Source organism: Nipponia nippon, unplaced genomic scaffold, assembly GCF_047370975.1.
Source record: "Nipponia nippon isolate SJK-2023a ecotype South Korea unplaced genomic scaffold, ASM4737097v1 scaffold_7, whole genome shotgun sequence".
In the NCBI taxonomy this organism is placed as follows: Eukaryota; Metazoa; Chordata; class Aves; order Pelecaniformes; family Threskiornithidae; genus Nipponia; species Nipponia nippon.
The window spans coordinates 23,865,071-23,892,728 of record NW_028262391.1 but is presented as its reverse complement, the minus strand read 5'-3'; the positions used below and the strand labels follow the sequence as shown (position 1 = coordinate 23,892,728).

The 27,658-nt window shown below is 46.5% G+C and overlaps 1 protein-coding gene across 3 annotated transcripts in view; it reads right to left on the bottom strand.

Moving 5' to 3' along the window:
- Positions 1-16,577, bottom strand: part of PIK3CB (phosphatidylinositol-4,5-bisphosphate 3-kinase catalytic subunit beta) — a 117,844-nt gene extending 101,267 nt beyond the window's left edge. The window contains exons 1-4 of one of the 3 annotated variants that reach the window (XM_087740127.1): positions 16,507-16,577; positions 13,710-13,870; positions 12,341-12,560; positions 11,442-11,540 (exon numbers count right to left, since the gene is read on the bottom strand). The gene's annotated coding sequence lies outside the window, so the exon portion shown is untranslated. Of the gene's footprint in view, positions 1-5,219; positions 5,370-11,441; positions 11,541-12,340; positions 12,561-13,709; positions 13,871-16,506 lie in introns of those variants that run through there. The other 2 variants (XM_087740128.1, XM_087740126.1) reach the window with 2 other exon arrangements.
- Positions 16,578-27,658: the final 11,081 nt, after the last annotated feature.

Here is a 27,658-nt window from a genome sequence, read left to right as displayed (position 1 = left end):
ATATTTACTCGTCTGCAGCATTTTAATTGTGGAGGCATGTAGAAAAAAGGGATATAAGCAATTATTTACATTGCTACGCATTTCTGTCTATCTAATTGGTAGCAGAAAGACTTAGGGACATGTGGAGATGACGCATGTCATTACTGCTTGTAGGGTATGCCCTGCACACTCTGCTCTGAGCACTAAGGCTATGTTCAAGTTCAGCTTAGGATAAACAATATTTTTCATGACAGCTTATTTCAAGCTCCACAAAGTCATCCGTATCAAAAGAACAACACAGGGCAGATTTCAGTGGAACTGAAAAAAAAAAAAAAAATTGTGTCTACAATGAAAACAACCAATACAAACAGCAGCACCAAAGCTTTGTTTAGACTAGGGGAAGCTCAGTAAGTCACTGATAAAAGAGCTGTAAGGGTGGGATACTGAAAGGTATGTTTTCATCAGAAGAGTAGTGCTCTCATTATAAAACAACCTGAGTACTTCTAACTATATGAAGTGACCCTCACTCATCTGATGCCCCAGAACAAGCGAGTAACTAAACCAAGAACAGATTAATTTCCTTTAACTACAGATATATCATCACCACACCCGCTCACTGAGGGAAAGGATAGAGATATCTATTATTAATAAAACTAATGCTGTGGCAGGCATGACTTTATTTTTCTTTCTGTCCTACAGATACACACAAGTAGCTCTCTATTTAGACTATTAGAAGGCTAACTTTTCTCACACCTACATATCAGTAGATATAATAGATAGGTATTCACATTATTATGTTATTTTCTCATGAATTTATGTTTTATTGCTCCATTTTCAAATGCCGTTGAACCCACAGGGCACTTTAGTAGTCAATATAGTATGGTATCGCACAGCACACGCACGCTTGGAAATGACCTGAATACATGCAATGGAAGCAGTAAAATCAGTAAGATTACACAGCTGGTCTTTCATTTCAACCTGGATACTAGTTCCAGCAAGAAACTAATATTCACCAAAACAAATGTCCATCAAAGCCACGAAAAACAATTTAATGCTTACACGTATGCTGACAATACTATGTCAGAGCTGTGAGTAACCTGACAAAGAAGGCTGTAGGTAGATCAGAAGTGCAAGCTGGTCCAAAGTGTACATATCCTCTTCACCCACATTAAGTCCATTCCCAGTCTAGCCTCTGTGATTCAGGCTGCTACACTTACACTCAAAATTGAAAGTAAATATATAGGAACAACTGAAAACAATTTTCCTCCTGGCCATATTGGTGAGGGAAGGTGTTTAACTGAAGGAGAAGACAAAAATTATCCTGTGATTTAACAGACATCATCTTCCTCTTAAGATGGATTGGTAAGACATACAATTTAACGTAAGGTAACTTTGTAATGTTGACCTAATGTCATGATGTTTTGCTTTCTACAAGACAAAATGGAAGTCCTGGGTTTGGTCACTACATTAAGTAAGGGGGGAAATTGTATTTTAAATAAAAAACTATCCTAAATTCCTGGCAAATTACAAGGTTTAGGTCAGCTCTAAAAGGAATTTGTGTCAGCTGGAAGAAGGCATCTATGTAAAAGATGAGTAATAATGACACCAGCCTCTTTAAAAAGCAGAAGTAATGCTTGTTGAATTTATCATCACCTGCAAGACTGGTTATGTTAATAATCCTTCATGTTATGCCAAGTAGACTGAAAATAATTAATAGTTCACAAACAACCTTCCCACAGCAGCTTCAGTGCCAATGTTGTTTTGACTGATTACAATTAATTAAAAAAAAAAATCCCAAATATTCAGGCCTTGACCACAAATTCCTTATATCCGGGAAACTTCCATGAAAAGTAATAATAAACCTCTCTCTCTCGGCATTACCCTGTCAAGGATAATTGAGTTCCTGGATCACAGTGTCACTGAAGAATTCTGGTCTCACTGTTCACAACTCTTTATTAAAGTCCATTCTGTCCATGAAATGGAGAAGCTGATTCAATGTATACACGCAGGGGTTCCACCACTCAGCTCTGCTGAGCCACCACAAATGCTCAGGAGTCAGAGGGTGAGAACCAGCGTACTGTGATGCCTTCAAAAAAACCGAGAGCTTAGCTGATTGTGATATTTAGGGGGTGCTCATGAAACCCTGAAGGCTATCCATCTCACTACGCAAGCTCTTTCCTCCTCTTGTGTGAGGCAGCTGTGAAACAATGGTCAATTGGTAACATGTCTCAAGCCAGCAAGAAGGAATGTCTGCAAGGACACAGCACTGTGAGAGAGGATGAAGAGGAAGAGAAGGAAACGGAGAATAAAGCAAAAGATGGAAGTGAGGAAGGTCAGAAGGTTGTTTATACATTTACAATATCTCTAAAATAAAGTCACACCCCAGAGAGATGCAGGTGGCAAACTGATCCCATTAGAAAAACCACAATGGTTCAGAGACAAGGTTCATTTTTGCCAAGGATCCTGTTTCCAGCACTGCTCATACCCAGATGTTGCAGAGGAAGGTTCCCAGCCACACTGTTTGATGGACTTAAATGTGATTCCTGCAGGACAGGGCAGAAAAGTTTTGCTAAAATTCACCACCAACTTAGAGAAATATTACGTAAGGAAGAAAATAAGATCCGCTATTTGGAACATGGCATCCACAGTCATAACGTTTAGAACCTGCTCGTAGCATTTTTCCCTGAAAACAGCACTTGGTACAGCACACAGCATCCCAGCAGAACTCCCAGGCCCTAAAAACTTTCATATATGCCTTAAAAGCATGGAAAATAAACCTGGCTACTCACTGCTCTGTTAGCCTAGGAACTAGGCAACTAGTGTACAAACAGTACAAAATCCACCAAGGCATGAAAGGAACTAGTATTACCACATACACCACACAGGCTTTTGGAGCGAAGCATAAAGATTTATACAGGCCACCTACTCTTAGGGAAGAAAGTGCCACACCAGGATGACGTAGCAGTCAGCGTTTCACTCATGGAGGCTGTCGAGGCGAGAAACGGACAAGATCGACTGCATTCATTTCTCATGCCTCCATTAATATTGGATCTTAATAACAGCTGCCCGGGGCTGCTCAAAAAACTCCCTTCACGATGTTTTCCTACTGAAAATTGTGGCTTTCTCCAGGGGAAAAAAAAAAAAAAAGCTTTCCACTAAAAGCACTCACTCTGTCTAATATTTTATTTCTAAAAACACAAGACCTACCATCTTTTGTTTTTCAACAAAAACTTGGTTTTGAAGCGGTACCTCACTGGAGCTGTGGGTCAGTCGCCCTGGACGCGCCCGCCACAGCACATCTCTCACGAGGCGGCGTGAGATCACCCAAAGGGGAGGCGATGACACAACTGGGGAGATACCGCCCAGCCAGGGAAGCCAGTCTGCAGTTGAGTCAAAGCTGTCAATCAAAACTTTAAAAAAATATACTGCAAGTGTTGGCAAAAGTAATATGCTTTGCTTTAAAATTTTCTGCAAAATAATACATTTGGTGATCAGGTCTGTTCCTCACTATTTCTGGGGACCCTTGTAGCCGCTACTGCTAAAGATGGAGCCAATTACACCAGGACACAGCAGGCCCCACCAACAGGAGCCACAGCCCGGCACTGGCAAGACTCTTCCCATGCTTGGGAGGTGCAAGTAGTTAGCTGTTCCTCCTCCATTTCTTCCCCTCCTCAAGCATCTCAGCTCCAGTTCCTGTCCACTCTTATTGCCAAAAGGGACTAAGCTCACCAGGGAATGCCGTGCATCGCCCTGACAACGTCAAAGATTAACTCACTGATCTTTGTGTTTAACGTACAAAAACTATTACTGGAACATCGCATTCAAACGTTTAACATCGACTCTGACGCGAGGGCAACGGATAGCCCATAGTGCCTCAGTAGTTGTCTGAGCTCTCTTACAGGATGTAATGTCTGCAAGAAGTAAACCCCAGTGCACGTATGTGTATGCAATCAAGGCTCCACTCTTATCAGACCCCTCCCAGCCTGCTCATGCTTTAACAGGTCATTGACTCAAGTAACTTCCCGCATGTTACAATTGTCAGGAAAATACAATAGCCTGAAATTGAAAATACCTCTGGTCTACCACGAATCCAATCTGAGGGACAAACTCGCTAATAATTCTGAGACCAGCTCACACAACAAGACGCTGATTGTCTCAGTACTCCAAGTGAGCAGCTTAATTGGAATAGAAAAACAGGGTGATTAATCACAGCTAAGGAAAACACCTTGCTACAGAAGTCAGGCAACATTAATGCTTTACATCATTAAAAAAATTTGAGGTTACCGTTCAGGACAGCACACGTGGAAAACATTTAAAGAAAAAAAAGATGAAATGTTGTTTAATTGGTGAATTCTTCCCATTAACACGCTAAAGGGTCTGACACATGCTGGCAGGCAGGAGGCGTTAGCCTCAGACACGTTGCCAGCCACACTTCCCCACTCCCAGCAGCTGCCAGACCTTCCTGGGGTTTGAAATTTCCCTACTGGAAGCCCTGTTCCCATTGCTTTCTGGTAAATTAGCCTCCGTAGTCACATCTCCTTGGCGGTTTTGACTCTTTTTTCTTTTTTTTTTTTTCTTTCTTTTTTTCCTAGTTTCTTTTTGATGCAGCAGCATCTGATCTTTTTCAATCTCAACCCCTCTTCTCATCCCCCGCCCTCGGAAAATGGGAAGAGACCCCACAAGCACCTCCAGGGAGGGGGGGGGTCTCCTCCTGGGGCCGCACCAGCGCGAAGGGCTGGGAAGCCGCTCAACCAGCATCCACTGAAGTGGGACAGAGGAGCTTCTCGCAAAACGCAAAAGCCGCAGGCGCCAGCGGGAGGGAGGGGACCACACCGGAGCCCGCACGGCCAGGAGCCGGGAAGGGGCCGCTGTCAGTCAGCCGGAGCAGGGAGGAGCTCGGCTCTGCCAGCGCAGGAGCCGATGCCCGGCCGGGCGCTGCCGCGGCGGAGGACGGGGCTGTCCCGGACCCTCAGCCCGGGCTCTTCCTCGGCGTCCCGGCGCGGAGCACCCCCGCCCCAGCGATCCTCCGCCGCGGAGAGCTCAGCGGCGAAGTTCAGCCGCCCTCCCGCCCTGCCCGCGGGCAGAACCCAGCCGGGACGCAAAGCCGCCCGCCGCGCCCCGGCACGCTCCGGGACGGGCCCGCGGCCGCCCCGGGGCTCTCGGTGCTGGGAGGGGGTCGGGGGAAAGTGAAATAAAGTGAAAAAAGTGAAATAAAGAGGAAACACGGCTCGCTGTCCTACCCGGCTGTGCTGGCGGGGCTCCCGCAGGCGCGCACCGACAGGGCGTCCCCGACCCAGGCTGCCGGCAGCCCGCCCCACCCCGGGGCCGACCGGCCTCCTCCGCCTCTCCCTCCTCCTCTTCCTCGGCCCGGCCCCGGCGCCAAGGCACGTTCAGACCGAAAGGTTGGTTATTTGCCGCTGGGTAGCCCGGGCTGCGGCGGGGCTCCCGGCACCCTGCTCCCTCCAGGGCTTCGGGCCAGTTCCTTCTTTTCCCCAGGCATTACCACTTCCCCGAAGCACCGCCGCCTGCCTCCAGCACCCCAGGCCAAAAGGGAGCCCAGCGGCAGCTCCGCCTGCGTGCTACCGCCATACCCAGCCCTGCAGGTGCCCCAGGAGGGCAAGCTACCTTCGCCCTGGGCAGGAGGGCAGGCCAGCCCCCTAAGTTTACAAGCGTGATGTTTTCAGCCGTGACTTTGCACTTCGTAGTAAAACATTGAGTCATGCTAAATGCTACCCAGCTATTCCTCGCTCTCTCCCCCTTTGTCTCCTTCCCTCAGGAAAGGCAAGTATTGCAATAAAATCTGCTGGTCCATTGAGCGCCAGTCTCCAATTCCCCCAGGGGAGCTGGCTGGAAAGGACCAGGTAATACGTGACACCGCCCGGACACACAGGGCCCAGGTCTGCCACGGCCAACTGAGGGCACTGCAGCCTTGCCATCCCACGCCTCGTGGTGGTGCATCTAGCCACCCATCCACGGTGCCAGCCACAAACACCACGTGCGCCACAGGCCTCTGCCCACCACAAAATCCACACAGGAGCCCTTTGTCAGCCCCTCAGGCTGACACACACCATCCCGCAGGCACCACCCTGCAAGACATTTTTCAGGTACCAGCAGTAACCAGCTACCCACAGCCAATACGGACATCTTGCTAACCTCCAGCCAGTCATCAAAACACCTTCACTCAAAGCACTCTCCTCTGCACTTCAATAGCATCTTGTGCCAACCTTCACCAGCAACACAGCCACCAGGTTTTGGGCCACCACTTGGGAGATGGTGTTTTAATGAGTCAAAACCTGTAACTTCAGGTGTAGTGTTCACAGAGGCGCAGATCCAGCCATCACATTTGGCAACATGTCAGGTGGTAGAGCACAAGGGTCTGCCCCTGTGGGCTGCAGGCTGTATTTGGTGGGAAGACCAGGGAGTGTCTGCTAGGAGACATGAGGCAACTGATGAGCTGAGAGGAGGACAGTAAGCAACCCCCACAGAAGGGGTAGCCTCAGTCATGGGGACCAAAGGCAAACGTGGCTTCTAAGAAAAGCCTGAATCTAAAAAAATGCCATTGCAGGAGGATTGGGACATCCCACAGGGCAAGTTGAACCTCATATTCTTGTTTCATTGGCTGTCACAAGCAGTGAGAATAGTGTTTGTCAGCGGAAGAACTTGGGTCATTGGTCTCTTGTAAATTTTAGTACTTGGAGGAAGGTTTAATGAAAATTTTCAAACATACAAAGTTGACAAATACACTAAAAATGCAGCAACATTATATTTTTTAAGCCTGACGTTCTTTTAATGCTTGATATGGGCAATAGCTTGCAATGAACAATAGCAATTCCAAACCCTCTCCTATAGCTGTGCTGGTCACAAATAGGGGTCTGAGCAGGGCAGGAGAGCCAATGTCACAAAACAAAGGAACCCAAAGCTGCCTCCACCTGGAGCTTCCTTTTCCAGGCTCCTCTGGAGCCTGTGCTCATGGGTTTGCTTTGCAGATCCGCAGTGCCAAAGCTCTTCCCTCCCCCTGTCCCCTGGAAGGAGCAAAGCCCTCCCTCCCCACCAACCAAGAACAAAATACAGGTAGCAGTAGCTTCCTTGCCATTTCTTGCAGGGTGCTGGTCCACCTCCCCTTGAGCAAACCTCCCTGCCTACCAGTTACATTACCATACGGCAACATCACCCTTCCACAGGGAGAAGGGCTTCGGGGCACTCTGTACATGCAGCTTCCACCTGGAGTCATAGAAAAAATGAAGCCAGAGTTCAGTCAACACTTTATCTGGCATAAACCCACAGGACAAGACGACGCCACCTTCCCTTGCCCACTCGTGGTGCTCTCTGCGTCGCCCCCTCCCTTCCACTGTTGCAAGCTTCTGGCTCACTGGGACAAATGGGATGAGTGAACTAATCCAGGCTAAAACAGAGCTTTTTGCTTCTTTTCCCAATGTACTTGTGACTTCTCCATAACAACTGCCTTCTTAAAGGAAAAAGAATATATCCTGTTGGTTTCTTTCAGCACGGAAGAACCAGTACTCTCTTCTGTATCTGGTAGTGGTCATTTAATAATCTAAATTCAGGCACCTATCCTGACACCTATATAAATCAACAGCAGATGTGATGAAAACCCTAAAAGCAGCTGAGAAGGAACAACTAGGAGAAACAATTTCAGTCAGGACCTTGTGAAGTGTTTACCACCAGCAAGTCTCAGAGACTGCTGGTGCTTTTGAGTTTATATCTGCACCAGAATTGACAGATTTTGAGTGAGATATCACTCTCCATGGCTGACTTTCGACAGCACTTTGCCAGCAGCTTTTATGGCATCTGTAGGTTAAACCATGCTTTGAAAGGACTCTACTTCCTTTCAACACCCCAGTATGAACCAGAACAATTCCACCTACACAAAGGGAGCTACTGTGTCAACTTAAAAATCCCAGAGAACAACCAGCAGCAAAGGCACTGCTGGCTCTAATTCTCCACTGAGTGTCCCTAAGACAGTTCCTTAATCCAAACTTCTGATTTCCTCCCACAGAGCATGGCTAGTACTTCACTTCTTCCACCCTCCATCAGCTGTCCCTGCGCAGATGATGCTCTCCAAGTAAGGCTGTTCCACATCTGCTGAACGCGGTTGCGGCACCTAAGCATCGCCTGAAAGGATGAAAATAAGCACTAAGGCACTACAGAGACAAGTCTGACTTGCTCAGTTTCTTGTCCTTGCTGTGAAGAAATCTTTTTTTGAATGTTCACTAGCATAGTTGGATTTTTCAGCCTGCAGACAGCTCGTCTGCCCGGCCTAACTTACACACTCCTGACCGCAATTTCATCTCATCTAGTTGTCACTTATCAGCGTATTTAGCATTCTTCAGATCCTGACAATCCGTGCCTCTCCCTCACCACTTCCCAGGATCTTTTGTATTCGTGTCACTATCTAGTGCTGCCCTTTATTCTTGCTTTTTCTTTTTACTGTCGTCTCTCATTACACACCTAGAGGAGGGTGAGTTTCCTGGAAGAAGGCTTACGGAAAAAGACCTTGCCTCACTCTCTGAGTAAGTAAGTAATGGAGCCAGGAGCTATTTACATATTTTCTGATAAGCAGTGAGAATGCCCTGATGGTCCTGTAAAGGTCGCAAGGAATTGGCTTTGCGTCGTTCTGTATTTCTTGCTTGTCTATGCTTGCCCAATTCTAATCAAGTAACAGTATTAAACATACTTTTACATATTGTTATAACATGATTTGGAGGAAAAAGCAGTATTGCACTCTTGAATTTAGGCATTAAAGAGATGATATTGCCAATACTTAGCATTTAAAAATCATGCAAATTACTTTAAAAGTATGACTTTTTCATATTAATTATCAGTTAATTTCTGCCTGAAGTATTAGGTTACAGCTACGTCTCATTTCTAAGCGTTTATCATGCAACCATTAGGGCAAAAGTTGTATTTTATAGTGTATTCTTAACTTAAATTCTTTACTTTTTTATAAGGACTACAATTGGGGTTTTGGTGGTTTTGTTTCTTAAGGTTGACATTTTCTTTTATTAACATATCTTTAAAGATCTGGAATCTTACAAGAAAACCCAAAACCAGAAAACACCCCCCTCACATAGCACATCTTCTGCTGTGTGTGTGTAAGAGTAGCATCTGGCAACACCACCGACAGCTCTTACTCCCCTGGCCCAGAGTAACCTTGTGAATGGGAGCATTTTGCTTTCACTGTGGCAAGAGGAGAAGGCAGCCAAAACTGACCGTTCACGTAAAGCAGCAGCACAGGAGCAATCCCCAGGTAGTGAGCAGCGCTGTAGGAAGCGTTAAGAGTAAACCGTGAGCTGATCTAGGCCGAGCAGAGGGAAGGAGGCGGCAGGCTGAGAGGCAGAGCTGCCCGCGGCTCCCCAGGGCCCACTCGGTTTGCAGTCCCTTCTGGTAGTCACAAGTCCTGGGTAGTGAAATGCAAGGGAAAACTGGCACGTTACTCCCAAACATTTCCCTTTCAGTAAGTGAACTTTGCATATTATGAATGCAGCAATTTCCGAGTGTTTCTTGCTCTATAGCTAAGAAGTATGAAAGTAAGACTAGGCTATGAGATGACCGACTACTAGGGGAGAACCATTTGTTGTCAGCAACATGCATGACCACTTCTGAAAACACAGCTAAAACAATCTCGGAGGCAGATCCTGAGATTTTAACTGTTTTTACTCAGACCATATTCAAATCAGCCTGTGCTGACAACAAACAAAATCAACACTAAGCCAAGTCACAGTCTCGGGAGAAGATGCGAGCAGCTGTGAGAAGAGAGCATGCTAACTGCCTCCACAGAGGCTGCCGGCTGCTTTCAAGGACCGGGTTATTGCTCTGGTGGGAACTCTCTTGTTCCCGCTAATTTCATTCTTTAATTTTTCATTAGATACTCGACCTGTTATGACTTTCAAAGTGCCTAATTCCAAGTTTCATCTTACTAACAGCACTTATCAAGCCCTAGAACTTAGTAAATACCTCTAACACACCTGCTTTGAAACTCAATTTAGATTACAATATAAAAACTGCCAGTTTGGTTAACTAAAGTTGGTTGGTCACCTGTCAGTCCTTGACAGTCCCACTCATCCTGTCTCTGACATTCACCTGGTGCAGTGCCTGTTGCAAGCAGATTAAAGGAATATCTATTAGGTTTTGGTTCTTCTAATTGTTAAAATCAAATCCTGCTATGGACACATTTCCTGAATTTTGAAAAGGCTTATCTAGGTGCAGTTTGGGCACAGCACTGACTTTAAAGCACTCCAGATACACCATTTGCACAAAAAACTTCCACGCAGAGAGCAATCAGCTGGCAAGCTTCCTGCCGAGGCACAAATTCCACCATCTCGACCCAGATGAGCCTGACACTAATACAGTACCTTGAAGACGGTGAAGTAGAGGCCTGAAACACGCGACTCCGCACATCCGCCTGCCGCCATACCAAATCTCAGTCCAAGTGCTTATATGTGAAAATCCTTCTTAACTTGTTTTTTGAACAATTGTACTCATTCATATTCTGGTAAGCTGCTGATGGAAACGGTGCGAGTTCTGTGCAGTTCTACATGTGATACTTTATTCAGCTAAACATTACTGACCTGTTCCTTCATCTTGCCACGCCTGACCCAAGTAGTGGTGGAAAGGGAATACACAACTCCACAGAGCAGGGCAAGGAGGGCTGAGAGAGTGGGGGGGCATCCCTTGCTACAAGGGCAGGAGACGAAGGAATAAAGGAGGGAGAAAGGTGCTGACAGAGAGACCTTGGGGATGGGTAAGTTTGCCAAAAATGTTTCTGTGTGCTGGCACTGCTGGAAGGTGGGTGCTCGCTTGCTGCCTACACGAGAGCGAAGGGCTGGCTGAAGGAAGCCCCAGGATCTGGCCTTAATCCCCAGCAATCACTCCAGCTGCTTCCTGCGAACAGTATCTGGGGTGAGAGCCCCAAGGCGAGGGTAGCCCAGCTGCCCACTTGGAGACCCTGGGGGACAGGCAGCAGGGCTGACAGATGCACAAAAAGCACATGAACTGCGTGGCTCCTAGGCAGGTTGCAAGTGCTGAGAAGCGTAACATTTCAGTGCGCTAGGTACTGCAGAAGCGTATAGTAAATAATCACCCCTGTACCACAGACCTCGCAGTCTGAGAGGAAGCATCGCGCTCACAGCCCCGTTAACAGCCTTGACCTTGAAACGGTCCTGAAAGCAGGGCTGCAGAGGAACGAAGCAGCAGAACATTTGCAAGTAGTCGCATTCAAGCGGAAAGACAACCCTCCAGCACATCCGACACCGGATCGCCTACCACTGCACAATTCTGCCACGTCGCGCAGCCAAGCGCGGTACCTCTGGGAGGGTAGCTCACGCGGGGCTGTCTAGCACAGCAGCTCACCTCTTCATGACCCTGAGGCTCAGCCAAGCAGCACTGTGAATTTGAAAACACGCTGCACTTGCGCTGCAGAAGGAGCCAGCCGGCTTACTCACCTGTGAGCTTTCTGCGCGCAGTTCCCAGACTGTTCCACAATCAGCATTTTCTCGATGCAAAATGAAATTCATATTGACAGATGCTAACAAGATGTTTCCCTGTGAAAAAGCAAGGATGCTTGTGGGGTTTACTTTAAGACAGTCATTGTCTACAAAGTCGCTGTAATGCTTTTTAGAGTCCCAGGGATATTTTTATGCTTGTTCATTACAAGGTCTACCAACTGCTACAAAGTAGCAAGGGCCGTAATAACAGCATTACACACTAAGGATGGCTTTAATTACATATACAATATCTATGCAAATGTCAGATAGCATCTTCTGCATGAAAGGCAGGGTTGGTTTGCTTGCTTCTTATCCTCACAGTATGGAATCTTATTGCTTCTTATGATGCAACATTCATTCGGTTGGACTTAATTTAATTACTTCGGTTGGTAATTAAATGAACCTTGCTTAAATTAAAAAAAAAACAGTACCATCATGAAGTATGTCTGTCATGGTGGGTCCTCAAATATCTCCATCAGGACTAGATCGCTATTGTTCAAGAGGCTTTAAAAAGTACACAAGAAAAACAAACCCATCTGCCTTATAATGCGAGGAAGCCACTGTTGAATGGCAGGTGCCTGGCATCTCTGGCAATGAAGTACAGGTGCCTGTTTGGCACCAAAATCAAAATTTTTCTCAAGTCGTTTGAAAACCTGGGCCTGAGTGTCATGTCCAACATTACACCATAACTCACTAAAACTGCTTTCATTTCACAGCTTTTCTTTAGCTATTTCAGCCTGCTTGGTTAAATCCTCAAGCACTGGAGAGTAAGTTCATAGTGATGATACTCCCATGTAACCCAAGTCACCAAGAGGTCAAGTAGCTTGACCAAGGTAGCGGCTAACGCAGTGGTTTACCCTTAGCTGTACTGCTGTCATCACTGTGCTAAGTAGCCGGGCTCCTGTTTCAGCAGCAGTAAACAGATCAGGCCCTTGCTGAGTCGCTGGCACAGTCAGAAGAACTCCAACATCCCACCACTGACAGCGATGCTTAAGGCACAGTACACAAGGGAAGGAGGATCTTCGACTTTTCTACAGGAGCAGCTTCCCCTAATGTAGTCCAGCCAACCAGGCTTGACTGTGGTTTGAGGCAAAAAGCAAGCATTAGTTCCAGATTAACACAGCAATCATGGAATAAAACTGTTTGCTTGATTACGACTATTCCAGAATATCATATGTAACTTACAATGTTACATGCACGCTGAAGAAACAACCAACCCCACAGATTGCCAGGACAAAGGTTACCAACATAACTTCAGCTTAGTCCTCTGCTCTATACGCCGTGTGGCACAGTCTTGATTCTTTATTTCTCCTGCATGAATTTATCAGTGACACTCAAGACTAGGCTCTCCCTTGCAGCTCTCAGGAAGAGATTGCTCCCAGACTCTCTTCCAGCTGAACGACAAGGGAAACATTCAGTGTGGGCCAGGAGAACACATACCCGGCAGCAAGTTACAGAAGCATTTGTGAGACAGCACTGGAATGTCAGCAAACAGGATCTTTGGGTCTAGGCCCAGCTCTGGAGGCAGAGAGCAGCCTAAGTCATCATAAACAAGAGGCCCAATCACACCAGCTGGTACATGTGTTTTGAAAGGTGATATGGCAAAGCAGATGAACCTCACTGCTTTAGAAGCCACGACTCTATTCCCAGCTCTGTACACAGCCCACTTGCTGGCAGTTTATCTGCAAAATAGGTGAATGACCATTGCCTCCCTACAGGAAGGATAACTGGCTTTTAGGAGTGTATATGCTAACAGCAGCAGTGGAGCACGTGGGATTAGACATCATGGACTTCTGGGCAGCGGTAAACAGTATTATGAGTGTATCTTACTTCTCCCCCTACACTCGCTCTCCCCGTGTCATTCTGTGGGCTGGCAGGAGACCTGCCAAATGTGTCAGAGCCACATGAAATGCATGACGCTTGCGAGCCCTGACCTTGTGGCCCCTAGGCTGATGGTCAAGTCTAAGACACAGACCAACCCAAAAGGAAACGATGAAGGTCCTACCCAGATCATAAAGGACTGCAGGACTGGTCCCAGTGTGTTTGTTTATTCTGTGATTTTTAAGTTGGGAAAAAACCCTGTAATAACAACAAAGCTTTTGAATTCTCTGCTATGTATAGCAATTCTCTTATATCTGCATGTGCCTGTTGATGTCAACGCCCTGTAACTGAGAGCCACTGCCGTCTATCACACACAAGTCCTCATTATGTTGCATAACAAATTACCTTTGTTGCCTAACAGAATGGCACAGTAGATTTTGTTGTTGCCTTGTGTAAACTTTAGTCTTGCGAATTCCATTTTGCACTGACGCATCGCTTCTGCCTGACAAGTGCTTTATTTCTGTTGTTAAGCAGTGAGCTTCATGATATGCAGGCAGCCACAGATCCTGAAAAACAAGTTTAGAGATACATAAATACGCCACCATTATGTCTGCAAAACAATCGGCCACGTGGATCCTGATTGATTGCTGCCGTAAGGCTGGGCTTCGAGGCTGCAGCTACGCATCCTGGGAGGCAGCACCGCTGCATACGCGTTGCTAGTGGTCATCTGATGTTTACGGTTACAAGAAAACACAGTAGCATAAAGAAACAAAGAAAGTGGCAGAATAGCAAAGGAATTTTAAACCAACAAAGATTTCATGGTGTTGGCATTTTAATGTTATACTATTGCCTTTTTGATGGATTTATCCAACTGCATTACATTATCTATTGTTTTCAGTGTTTAATTACCGTTTTTAACTGAATAGTATTAATTACAATGCTCACCTATTAAAGAACAAAGCGTGAGAAATGTTAACAGATCCATCCATATGATTACAAAATGTTAAACCTCACTAGACACTTCTTCTGAGTCTTCTTTATATATGTTCAGCACATATTTCAGGGGAAGGAAAACATTTATTGCCAGGCTTCAAACAATGTTTCCTTTCTTAAAATGTTTTAGTTGGAAGCTTTTTCTATTGGCATATGATCAATACTCTGTGTAAGTGGAAAAATAGTGGTGATATCTACAGGCCAGACTTTGCCACTTCTTATAATGAGTAATGCTATCTTATTTTCATATGTGCTGGCCATACCCTCTACTCGGAGCGCTAGTGGAAACTCACTGGCAGCTGCTCCCTACTTTCTCTGGACAAAACCTGAAGAGGAAAAGAACCCAGTCATTACACAAGCAAACTTCAGTAAAGTCTGAGAGTTGGCCTGTTGGGATCGCCTTAAATAAGGGTAACAAAGTCGGGATGCCAGCTTGTTTAAAGATGCACATATTTTGATGTCCCCTCCTAATCCTTTGAGAAACATACACTTCAGTCTCCAATATACAGCTGTCTCCAACGCACTCTCCAAATCGTTCAGCAATCGTTGAACCTGCTTTTGCATCAGTGCTCCTATCTGTCCTAATGAGTATCATTTCCACTGCTCACCCCATCTCGTACGTGGCCAAGCAAGAGTCATCAAATAAATCACTGGAGACATTGTTGGACAATGGGTGAAAAAGATAATGCTGAGAGATTGGATTTTGTCTCTATTTACTGGCTGTAGTTAGAAACACTTCAAGCCAAATTTCAGTTACAGGGGGCAAAATAAAGGCTAGCCCAGTCTGGGCTTTTTAACAGATAATTGTACTTCAGTAAAGTAATAAGGCATGGCTGTTTTCAGACAGCGCTGCTCACAGTTAATGGTGCTAATACAAAATATACCTGGGTATTACTGAGAACAGCCTTCATGGGAACGCGTAGCTATGGTCAAAGAAGGCAACAAGGTGTCTGGACGCTTGAGGTATGGGACAGTGAAAAAATGAAATATCTTGGTAGGAACCTGAAATATGCGGGCACTGTACAGCTGTGACTACGTGAAATTGTACAGCTTCTCTTTCAGCTTATGGAAAAAATCACGAGCCGTGCTAAGAGGCACTAGGAAGGAAGGGAGATTACAGCCCTGCCTGCTTCAGGGCAGAACACCAACCCTCAAGCTGTTGGCTACTTCACCTTCACAAAGATGCTGATGATACAGGGCCTGGGAAAATTCAAATGAAGATTGAAAGACCAGGACTTTTCAGGACAGAGAAGAAGTGAATAAGAGAAGACTCGATATAAGCACACCCTGGAATTAACAGGAACACCACAGGAGATAGAAGCTTGGCTCTTTCCTGTCTTCGTGTTTGAACACAGGGATATGCAAAGAAATGGAAAGGGTGGAAAACTCAAACCTGAGGAAAGGAAATACTTTTTCACACAGGAATTTAAGGTGAGTCTAGAGCGAGTCTGGACGTTAACAGGAGTGGATAGTAACCTGTTTATGCTTAACATGTTTTGACAATAACACATATTGTTTAAGTCCCTGTTGTCATCTCTGGGCTGACTGGTTACCCCCTTTTAATAATACAAGAACAAGATGACTTCAATACAATGTGAAAGGCAACATTGTAAATCATAAAATCCCTTTCCATACAGCACATAATTAACCTACGGAACTCATTCCCACAAGATTTAAATTGAACTGAGGCTCCTCTGTATCCAAAAAGGATTGGGTGTGTATTTATAAACTGGCCCGATTCCACTTGGGGCAAAGGTAGTAAACATTCAATTCGGAATTTGTAAATGATCCTTTTAAATCCCCTTGGAGGACATGCCAGAAGGCCTAAGGACCTCAACAATGGGCAAACACAGCCTCACACACCCGAGAGGCAGTATTTCACAAGTGCTGTACGCTAACACTTGATTTCTCTTCAACAGAAGATCTCGGTGACATTTCAGCTCCACTGAAGATGGCAGCAGCGCCCTCAGGACTTCACCTGCAACTCTGCGTGGCGTGTATGCACAGAGCGTGGTGCACTAACGCACAGTAACTCCGTACTTGCCTGCTGACCTCAGGAAATGTTAAGATTCAGAGTATTTTTATTGTCCAGCAGCTCCAAGCAGAGTCAGGGCCCCTCTGTACCAGACACTTTACAACTACACAACAGGTTAAGTCCAAAATCCTGAAAAAATACATACATAGAGAGAGAGAGAGAGAGAGAGTTTACCGGGAACATCAGCAAAGCCATGGTTTCACCCGGCCCCCGCAGCGGGAGGAGGGATGGGTGCGGGGGGCTCCCTGCCGGCCCCGCCTCCGCCGGGACGCCCGGGGTGGGGGGCGGCCGCGGGCAGCCGCTGCGAAGGGGCCGCGCCGCCGCCGGCTCCCCGCGCTCCCCCGGGCCCGGGGCGGGGCGGGGCGGGGCGGGGGCGGCCGGACGTGGCGGCCCGGTCCCGCCCCCGGGGAGGCCCCGCCGCGCCCCACGGCGCCACCTGGCGGGCGGGAGCGGCGGCTCGGCGCGGCCTTGGGCGGGCGGCTTGCGGGGCCTGCGGGGCAGCAGGGCCTGGCCCCGGGCAGCCGGCACCGCCCCGCACCGCATGCGGTCACACGGGACCGATATTTGCTGGTGTCAGGGGAAGTTTCCCGAAGGTGCTTTGACACAAAGAGTCACTATTCGACAAGCAGGACAGAGAACAGTTTGGATGACTGAGGACGTGGAGCTTTTTATTCCTCTGCTCAGCCAACACACAGAAGTCTTAACACAGAATCACTTAGTGAAATAAAATACTCCAAACCAGCCTAAATAGCAAAACGTCAGCAGAGCACCACGAAAGCATACTCAGCCCAGGACAGATACTCAGTGCGGCAACAGAACAATTTTTCGGAGGAGCCTTGGGCACACATTCATTAGCACAGAGAAGATGACCGTGGAAGATTCTCCTTTACCGACAGAAACACGAACATGGTGAAGTACTGCCTGAGAGGGTCACGGCTTTGCACTGTGTCCAACAGCTCAGCGCGCTGGGACGAAGGCTCCTGCGCAGCTGACTGCCGCAGAGGTAAAGACAAGGAGTTGCGTTCTCTCGCGAGGTCCTGCTATCCCGGCCCCCTGCCTACGTGCCTTCAAACGAACCCCTGTGAAACCCCAGTGCTCCAAACGCAGAGGCACTGCGGGATGCAGGGGACTACCGCTCTCTGGCGGGTAGTCGATAAGAGCCCGAGCCTCTGGTCTCTGGCTAACTGGCCCTTTCCTCAATATTCAAGCTGCAATCCAGTGCTCAGTGCTAGATCTCCAAGTCTACCAAAAAAAGAATTCCTTGTGTCTAGGATAGAAAACAAGTTTCTGTTACCATAAAACACAGTGTATCTACCCATCTGCTCCTCAGAAGAGGAAACATATTAAATGTTCTCGTAATATCCAGGCTCCAGCAACCTCCAAAGGCTTTCCCTCTGTGCCTATGTTTTCACCTACATGTGCGACAGCCTTTCCTGGCCCCATCTCCTTTCAACCGCCTGTAAGCTCGCGCTCCAGCTGGGGAGGCCAGGCTGGCTGCAGTCCCTCTGCAGCACTGCCCCAGTTTGCCTCTGTAGCTCAGTGGGAGGAGAAGGTGAAGGGGACCGGACTGGGCCTCAGGAGGGAAGCGACCCATCCTCCTGCAGCTTGGCCATGGGGCACAGTAGCCTGGGAAGCAGCTGAATTGCAGTGGAAAGCCCCTGGGAGCTGCGGGCTTGTCTAAGATGCTCAATTCAGCTTCTCCCATCAAAGGGAAAAGTCTAAGGGCCTTCTGGAAAGAGCAAAAGCGGTATGCCCTTGTACCTCCTTGGAACCCTATGAACTGTAAAGGCAGCCTTAGCAGCCTCTGCTGGAAGCAAAGAACATTACCAGCAGAGTGCAGGTGATTGAAATAGAAGCAAAGGCGACCTGAAAGCTGATATTGCCCTTAAAAAAGACAAAGCAGAGTCCAGGCAGGAGCAGAGAAGGGAACCTGGAAAGGAAAGGCAACATTCAAACAAGCTATTCAAACAGGAGAAGCAGTGGAAAACAGGGGAAGAGAGACAGGAATTCTACCATTTTTGCCTCTGCAATTCATCTCCACCTTCTAGGATACACTGACCCTCCCTGCACAAATCTACCAGGAAGGAGTTTCGGCACCTTGTGCAGAAGGGTTCCTTCACCTCCGGACAGAACGCACTTCCTCTTCACAAGGATGGGGGAGTTAAACAACATCTCCCAAGGCCTGTCTTCCATGTCAAAATGCAGCCAAGGCTACTGGTTCCTCACCACTCTGTCAACATGCCTGTCCCCTTCAGGTCTCCAAGGCAGGTCTATAGTGACAAGGCAGGTCTGAGGCCAGCCTGCAGCGTCAGTCTGTGGCTTGGGGTCCAGATCAACAGGGCTCATGGCCAGACACGGTTGTGGCTGTAGCTGAGCTGGAAACCAGCGCTCCTGCTGTGTAGCTCAGAGGAGGACTGAAGGTGAGCTGGAAGGGGCTCCGGGGCCTGGGCAGGGGTGTGGTGGAGGCCCCAGGTGAGGCTGTTCAGGCTAATGCGGGCCTGTTAGTGCCCTCAGGGCCCCAGCACAAGAAGAGAGGAGCTTTGCTGACTACAGGCTTGTGGTGACTCCAGAGACCTCACCAACAGGCAAGAAGGGATCTAACAGAAAACGGTTGATAGAAGCATGGGGAGAGATCGTGCTGATGCACAGTACCACAGCTGCAGCGAGACAGTGCTGTATCGTGACCCCACCAGGTCTCAGCAATAAAAGCCCGTCTTCCCTAAAAATAGCACTTGCAATGGCAACAGCTCCCTTCTGAAGTGACTAGGCAGAGGGCCATCGCCAATACCCCAGGAGACAAGAGGAAGGAACAACATATTTTGAGAGTAACTTCAAAAAATCAAACACATTATTTCAGTATTTTACAATGGTATGTGTGATCCAACAATTAAGCAGGGTTTGGAGAAGCAGCTACAAATTCAAACAGATTTCAGTTCCATTTCAAAACCGATACATGCCTTGTCTCCCTGCATTTGCAGCCTGAAGTTTCGAGACAGCTCAAGCTTCACTGTGCTGGATTTCCCCGGCCTCAGCCCCTCTGGAAAACATTCCATGTGCACATTGCATCTCTCCAGATTTTATTCTCATTCCAAATCTGCAAGTACAAATATAGCAACATTCCACTCTCCTAATGCACACTTACAAGATGTGCTGAAATGTCAGATGCTAAACGGTACAAAAAAGCACTTTACCACGTTCCTGTTGATGTGCAGTGTAACAGAGAAGGCAGAAACTGCTTTAACTTCTGTTGATTTATTAGATCTGAATACTCTCCTCCTTTCATCTGGCAGCAGCAGAGCTATTAACGCTGCAACAGCTTCTTCAGAGCTTGCAACTGTGCACTGGTAAATACATACCTCGAGAACAATCTCATTTCTGCACGATTTTGAACGTGACTCCCTCTATCCAAACGAGAGCTGCCAGGATTATAGGAAGGTGAACCCAGCAGAGGAGCGGACAAGCAGGTAATACCCCTGCTGCCGGGAGGAAGCAGGGGTGAGGCTAGAAAGCTTCCTACTGCTGTAGCTATTGTCTCACGGCTTCCTCTGCCTCACGGCTAGGGAAACCGTCGATGACGCAGCCGGTGGGATTGAACTAACTCATCAGCAGTTGCAAGGCTCTGCCAGCCTGATCGGAATTGGTTCTTGACAATTAGTATTGCTGAGTCATTCAAATGAAAGAGATGCAAGGTCATTCCCCGTGATTGGTACTGTTTCTCATGTTGCTAAAAACAGCTGGTTGGCAATATTCCTTCTGCACATTTGTATTACCCAGAAAACCCATCTCAGCCAAAAATTTTGAGATAACAAGATACCCTCCTTCTGGATTGGAAACAGAGTATTTTCACATATTAAGAGTCTTCAAAATGAAAAAAATCAAGCTTTTGTTCTGATAAATTTGCATTTTCTCAGGGAGCGGAGAGCGAGGGAATCACTTTGTTAAAAATCCCCAGTCGGCTTGAATAATAAGGATATGACCTCAAAGAAGTCAACTGTGACATGAACATTTTCTCATAACAGAAGATATAATCACTACCTTACTGTGGGCCTTAAGCAATGTAACTGGTATGTTGAACACTGTCCAAAGGAGAAAATGTGTGTTCAAATGGCAGCGCCTTGTCCAAAACCAGAACTCGATGTAAAGGCATCTCAGGTGGGAGCTCACATGTCTTTGCACCACCTCTGGTCCTGCCCTGCTGCAAGGTTTGTAAGAAGACAGTTGGAACTTTCTGCCAGTTAGGGACGCAGCCTACCTCCTCTTAGAGGAGATTTAAGAAGGGCAATAGCTGTCATGCACTGTTGTGTTGTTAGCATGGGTTGCTGGCATGTTGGCTTTTGCAAGAGTGTCTGTAACATCCTCCCAATTGGCCCATGGCTCCCTTCCTTTCCAAGGGCATGGGCACAAATCTGCTCTGACCGTCGGTCAGTCAGCGACAGCAGCTGTCAAAACCCTTAGGCTGAAAAAACTGTGAGGACAAATTTGCTTGGAATCGAATTAGAACTTCACCATGGGATAAGCACCAGGTTAAGCTGAACCGCCTCAGAAAGCATCCTTTAAACAAGCAGTCCTCAGTTCTCCTTCTCTGCTGGCAGGAAGCCTCTTGACTTCAGCATATCACTTTACTCAAATACTCTCACATTTTCCTAATGTTGAAATTATAAACTGCTAGAGCAGCTAAATATAGGAACAAAATAAACTAACTGTACGAGAAAGAAAAGCTTATTTTGTGTCTCTTCTGATTTTATTAGTAGTATTTCTTTCCTTTTTCTAGAGTTCCTTGCTGAGCTGGAAAAAAATTCCTTGTTGCCAAATCTGTACTTAATCTGATGTTTCTTTCTATGTATTTGTTATATATTCTTTCCTTTTTTTAGTCAAGGTTCCTCTGTAAATGCAAGTTCTCCACTCTAGCCAAAATATATGCTATGTTAGTGGGAACTAACTGCTTCGGTACTCAAGGAGTGAGTCTCAAGGGATTTTTCTTCAACAGAAGGTCTGCAATACTGTGAGTACTAACAAATACTGCAATTCATGTCTCTCGTATTTTGTGTACAAAATTCAAGCTTCTCACACCTGCATTTCTGGCTGTGATCTCTGTGGAGATGTCATGGACAATTTCCCTCCCGACCAAGGGAAATGTGCGACCTAAGCTGGGCTCCTAGAGCACACTGGTGCTGCAGCCGAGCGGCCCCTTCTGCTGCCCGGAGTGCGGCACCTCACCCGGCACGCTGCAGTGCTGCCAAACGGGAGGTGCGGTGGCTGATTGCTCCAAACAACCACTTATCTCAGGGGGTTTGGGATCAGCCCTTCCATCTGGAGCATTAAACAAGTGGTAACCTGAAACTGGAGTATAGCACAAACAGTCCTGAAACATTTTTCTCCATCTATCCGTGTTAAGTCCAGCTAACTTTTGCCATCTTCTGGAGGAAGGGAATAAAATGAGGATGCTCAATTATATTTGTGCTTTATCAAACTCGAGGCATCTATTACAACCCCTTTCTCTAGTCATGCTGAGGCAGATATTGCAGGTATCCCCGAGAAAGCTCATGCTGTGATGGTGTTACACCCACTTCTGTTACTCACTTGAGGCTCTAAACTGAGGATATGACTCATTTTCTGCTTTATGCAGTAATGACCATAATGCTGTATTTCATTTAGCTGTTTGCTGTTTATTTGCTATTCTCACAAAGATCACTAAGTTTGTAGATTGGGGGGGGGGGGGGGGGGGGCTTTTAACCATTTCATCCCCAATTCTCCAATGATGTTTTTGTTCCACCTCAGACTCTAGAAGCAGCTTTTATCTGGTTAATTTGTTTCATTCTGTCTCCTTTTTTCTCTTCTTTTATTAAAACACAGGGATTTTTTTTTTACGCCATCCATCCCTTTAACCACCTCAGAAGTTCTAACTCCCACTTTTTTACTATACTTAGTGATGACAACCCTGATCTCCAGTGGCTTGAGGATGCCTAGCCCTTGACCCAGCTGGGTTTCTAGGTCATTATAATGCCCAGAGGCAGGCCAGGGATGAGGACAAGGTCAAGGAATACCCAAGATGTGGACAAGGCAGGGGACTCTGAAGAGGCCAAGAGTTGGAAAGCAACAACTAGGGAGGTACTGCGGACTAGAAGAGGTAGGAAACTAAAAATGACACCTCTGGAAAAGGCACGATAGGGTATTTCTTTCTCCCTAGCAAGCCCAAGTGCGCAATGCAATATGAATTTGCCATTGACTTCACACTGGTAGACTATGAGCCATTTTCATCACCATCTTCATCAGAAATGCTCCCAAGGTATGCAGAGGATGCAAAGGGCACATTTGGGGTTTCCTGACAAGTTTTTCAGCGTTGCAGCCTGCTGAAAAGAACTGTTCAGTACCAGAGCAGTGGTGCATTTCCCCTCAACTGAAATAAAAATCTGCTTTGCGGGAGTGCTGTGCTTTCCCGTGGATAGTGAACTCACTTCCTTCTATTTTGTTTATAGCTGTATGGGAGGTTTTTCCTCTTCCATTCCCTTTTCCAAAAGCAATGAGACAATAAGACATTGTTAAGTGTTAAACATCCATGTTTCTGTTTCTTGTCTTCATAACAGGACCGTTAGAATGATGAGAAATGAAGCAGGGAAGTGATGAGGGAGAATGGCAAAATTTAACTCAGATTTTTATCCAAAACAGCAGAAAAGACATTCAGAAATGGTCCAGCAATGGCTGGAAGCCACTTTTTTCAGAAAAAAAGTACAAATTAACCATGTAATGTTTGATGAACCTGTGAACCATGCTTAAACTAGAAAACTTTGTACCCTGGAAAAGGTGATTTGAACAATGCCAACTGTAACAGGGCATGGGAACGAAGCATACAGGTCACTAACAAAATGCAGAAATGCCATTTCTAACAGGACCAGGAAATAAAGTATCTGTCGCTGAACTACAAATGTACAGATCCCTTGGACTCCTCAAAAAGGTGCTCTCCCTGGAGGGACAAGGGTCCAGTACAATCATGGGAGGACCTGAGGATACCTTTGGAGAAGAGGAAGCTCCCTACAGTGTATGGAGGAAAACTGAAGGAGTCTGACCCTCCTCACGCCCTGGGGAGAGCCTCTAAGGCAAGACAAAATGGAGCTGGAATGGCTCACACAAAAAGAGGAATCAGTGCAAGCCCAGGAGCCAGCTGTATGGGTATGCCCACCCATGTAGACATCCAGGAACAAATCAATTGCTGTGCAAGATGAGGACATTTTCCACCATCCTCAACATCCAGGGTATGGTGGGTGTGACAGTTTGACCTCAAGCAAGAGAAAAACACACACAGGGACTGGGGGCAGCTTTGAAATGAATCTTGTGATCAGCTAAGATGATCCAGAAAACAGGTATTTGGTTTCATGAGAACAGTCAACCCAGCACATGGACAGGTAGATGACAGGGAGGTTTGGCAGCACGCCTGCTCCAGCAGGCGTGAGAAATTCCTTGGGATGCTCAGTTGTCTGGAGAAATGTGTGTCGCACCAGTCTGTCCATGCCAGAAACCTCATCTATTTTTCCCATCTCCCTGAGACAGCCTTTCTAAAGCTAGATGGATGATCACGTCCAATCTGTTTTTGCTTGCCAAGTGTTATTTCTCATATAATAACAGCGCACAGTTTACTGGGCATGAGCATAAATAGTCTTAGTCAAAGATATGTAACTGATGGTCCCAGTAGTCCCCAAGCCGAAGGTGGAATATGACGTTAAAATAAGAAAGGGCCTGTTTTAAAGGAGGCAGATAGATAGATTCTGATCAATATTTAGGATTGTTAAACTATCAAGCAGCATTGCCTTAGACTAAAATATCACTCAATGGCTTTTTAGTCAAAAAAGTGTGAAAAGTTATGCCATTTTACTAGTAGTGGGGATGTAGAGGGACAGACAAGGCAAAACCAATAACACCCCCCCCCCAACTATTTCAACAATAAAACATTTGACGTGACTGGGGTCAGCCAGTGCAAAATGAAAATGGTGCCATGAATATCAACATAAGGAAACAGCGATTGCAAACAACAGTGATATCTCAGCGGACAGCCCCGAGATCGTATCAGGTTGTCGTCTCACCAGGGGCCGCATAACAGGGGAGCCAGAAACACTATTTCCAGCTCTGAGAAGGCAGGACAGAAACAAAGAGCAAACTGAAACAGAAAGCACATAGGAAGGGTATTACTGCTGCCAGACACACGGCAGCGTGGGGAAAACTGTGATTCCAGGGAACAGTGCCAGATCCCCAGAAAGACTGCAATTTCTATGTAATTGTAGTCATATAATTATATGCATGTGTATATTTATATATATAAAAACATCAAAGAAAGACCCTCCCACATACTTTCAATATGTAAGTAGTTGCCTTGAGGTCTGCTCCAGGCTTTGTTCTCCTAAAGTGAGAGCTGCCAGATTACACAATAAAATATCATTATTTTTCTGGCTACTCTCCTTCTCTTTCCTATCTCATATCCTTCCTTCATTTTTTTCTCTCTCCTTTTTTTCACTTCTTTCGTTCCCTCTGTTCAAAAATTTCTTCACCAAAAGGGTAGTCAGGCACTGGAACAGGCTGCCCAGGGAAGTGGTTGAGTCCCCATCCCTGGAGGTATTCAAAAGCCGGGTAAGTGGTGCTTAGGGACAGGTTTAGCGGTGGACTTGGCAGTGCTAGGTTAACGGTTGCACTTGATGATCTTAAAGGTCTTTTCGAACCTAAGTGATTCTGTGATTCTATTCCTGGCTCTCCCTAACCCCCCCTTATTAGCATTTTGTCTCTTCTCTCATTCTTGCTCCTTTCCTGCTGCTTTTGCTCTTCTCTTTCGTTCCCAGTCACTCATTTCTTTCATACTGAATTAACTCTACCCCTGGTCTATGCATCCTGACAATCTATCTGTTTTTAATTGTTGCACTAAACTTCGCTGGACATTTCAGAGACCTGTGTACATTCAAACTGAGGACCTTTTCAAAGTCTTCATAATTCAACTTGATTCCATGTATTTGATACGAAAGCCATATGTTTTTGTGGATCACGTATTGTTTTGCACATGTGAATACTTACAGAACAGACATGTGTTTGGGTATCGGCTGCTTTTGCTTTCTGAGCTGTCAATTAACTTTGTGCTATGTAATAGCACTGATATTTTGAAACATCCAGAGATTTTCTCCATACTTCTAAAAATACTCTGTAAATGTAAGGAATGAGGGCTCACAATGCTGAGCGGGCTTTCCTTGGCGTCCTTTCACAGGTGAAGAAGAAGCACTCAGAGGCAACTCCCCATCAGGGCCAACAGGGTGGTAGGGTTTGAGCAGCACTGAGACCACGTTCATTCTCCACCACCATCAGCCTTGCTAGCAGCTCTTTGCAGACACCGCCAGTATTTCTAAGGTTTATCGATTCATTCCCAGCAAATTCACTAGCAATGATCAATTAACCTATTGCCTCCTCAGCGCCAATCTAGTAGTCTTTACTCAGACAAAACTTTCCTGCATCACACCCTGCTGCTAAGCCTATAAAGGAGGGGAGAGGAGAGGGAGAAAATAGTGACGGATTCTGGCAAAGGCATGTAAGAATTGACATTTCCTTTTCAGCAGTTAAAGCATTGAACCGAATGTTAAAATCCTACCCTAGGTGTGGGTGTCCCCGGCACATCTTTGTATCAAATGTGTACATCTCCAGGGAAAAGTGGACAGAGACTAGCACTGATCCAAATGGAGGGGAAAAGTTCTCACACTGATTCAATTAGAGTAGTATATGTTGTAATATCGCTTCAAGGGATAACTGAAACTTTTGGAGAGTGCCGCTTTTTTTTTTTTTTCTTTCCCTTTTTCTTTCCTTTGGCTGCTGCCACATGGAGCTCATTTCACATTTCAACTATAATGTAAGTGATACAGAAAAACAGTTCTCACATTGTGTCAGATCCACTGGTGCCGAATCCACAGGCACCCTCCTCCAAGCAGTCTGAGAATACAGCCGCGCATCGAGCTTTATCTTTTCTACCCTATTCCTGCCCCACCTGGGTTTCAAGTGGATGAGCTTTCTTTCTGATTGCTAGCCAGAAAATAGTAAGTGCCTACCAGAAAGCGATCCATCTCACTCACCTCTCTGGGAAAAAAATACAAAAGTTAAATCATGACAGTTGACAGTACTACAGTGACGTGAAGCACAGCATAAAGGAAAAAGTACTATTAACCGAATATATCAATAGAAGTGGAAATCCACACCTAATACAACGAGGCTGCACTGGCTTTGTTGCTACTGTGCTGATTTGCACCCGTGAAGCGTCAGTCCTGGCAAGTTCTCTGTGAGCAAGGCGCCCTTCGATCTGAGGTGGCCAATACTCTGAAAACACCACAGAAATGTTTTGACTGGGGGCTCTGGGGAGCCAGGGCTGCTTCGTATACTGTGATACTGCAGCAATGCCCCGGTCTCGCTTGAACAGTAAACAATATAACAATAGCTATAAAGATAAACCGCAAAAAAAAAAATCTCACTCCTGGAATTCCCGACGCGAGGTGAGCGCCTTCCTCTCAGAAACGGCCAGCACCCCATCTTCCCACTGCGCTGGCTCAAGCTGCAGGTGCTCAGGGAGTCTGCAATTTGGCTCTGCTCTACTCTTTACTAGTCACTCAAAAGATGAAAGATCTAAAGAAAAAACAACCCTGGAAAACTAGGCATATGTGTTTGTTCGCTGCGGAGAGCTCCCCTAGCTCAGTCCTTCCCGTTGCAAAATGACATCCAACCGTCAGAGCTGTGACATTCGCATTGCAACGCTGAAAGGGAAGGTGGCTTCACCTGTGTCGAGTTCGGGCAGACGAAGGCTCAGGGATTCAGTTGCAGTCTGTGTTTCTGTGTTGGCAACGGAGGCAGCAATTCCTCAGCTCATCCTCCAGCTAGGATGACCACTGAGGCGCAAGGATTGGAGTCATCGTTGTGGTCCTCCTCGGCCAGTTCAGACAAGGGCACCGTGGGGAACCCCTGGCAGTCACGCTGCCAGCGCGCAAATCCCCTGCCCAGCCCCAGCGCAGAACCGAAACAGGGAAGGTCCAGTCCCAGGCCTCAGCGAGGGAACGCGTGTCAGCGCAGATAAAACCAGGACTTCCCTCTTGCTTTAGTATAAATGGTTTCACTGGGCCTTGTGTTCCTCTGGAATTCACCGCGTTTGATTTTCTTTAGCAAATTCTGTTTCTCCTAATACTTTACAAATATGCGGCTCTTTTTCAAATAAATGGCAGTATGATCACATAAAGTATACTAGAACTCATGTAGGATCTCATAAACTCTGAGCAACTTAAACTCTACTACGCTAGGAACTACAGCACTTTTGTTGCATAAA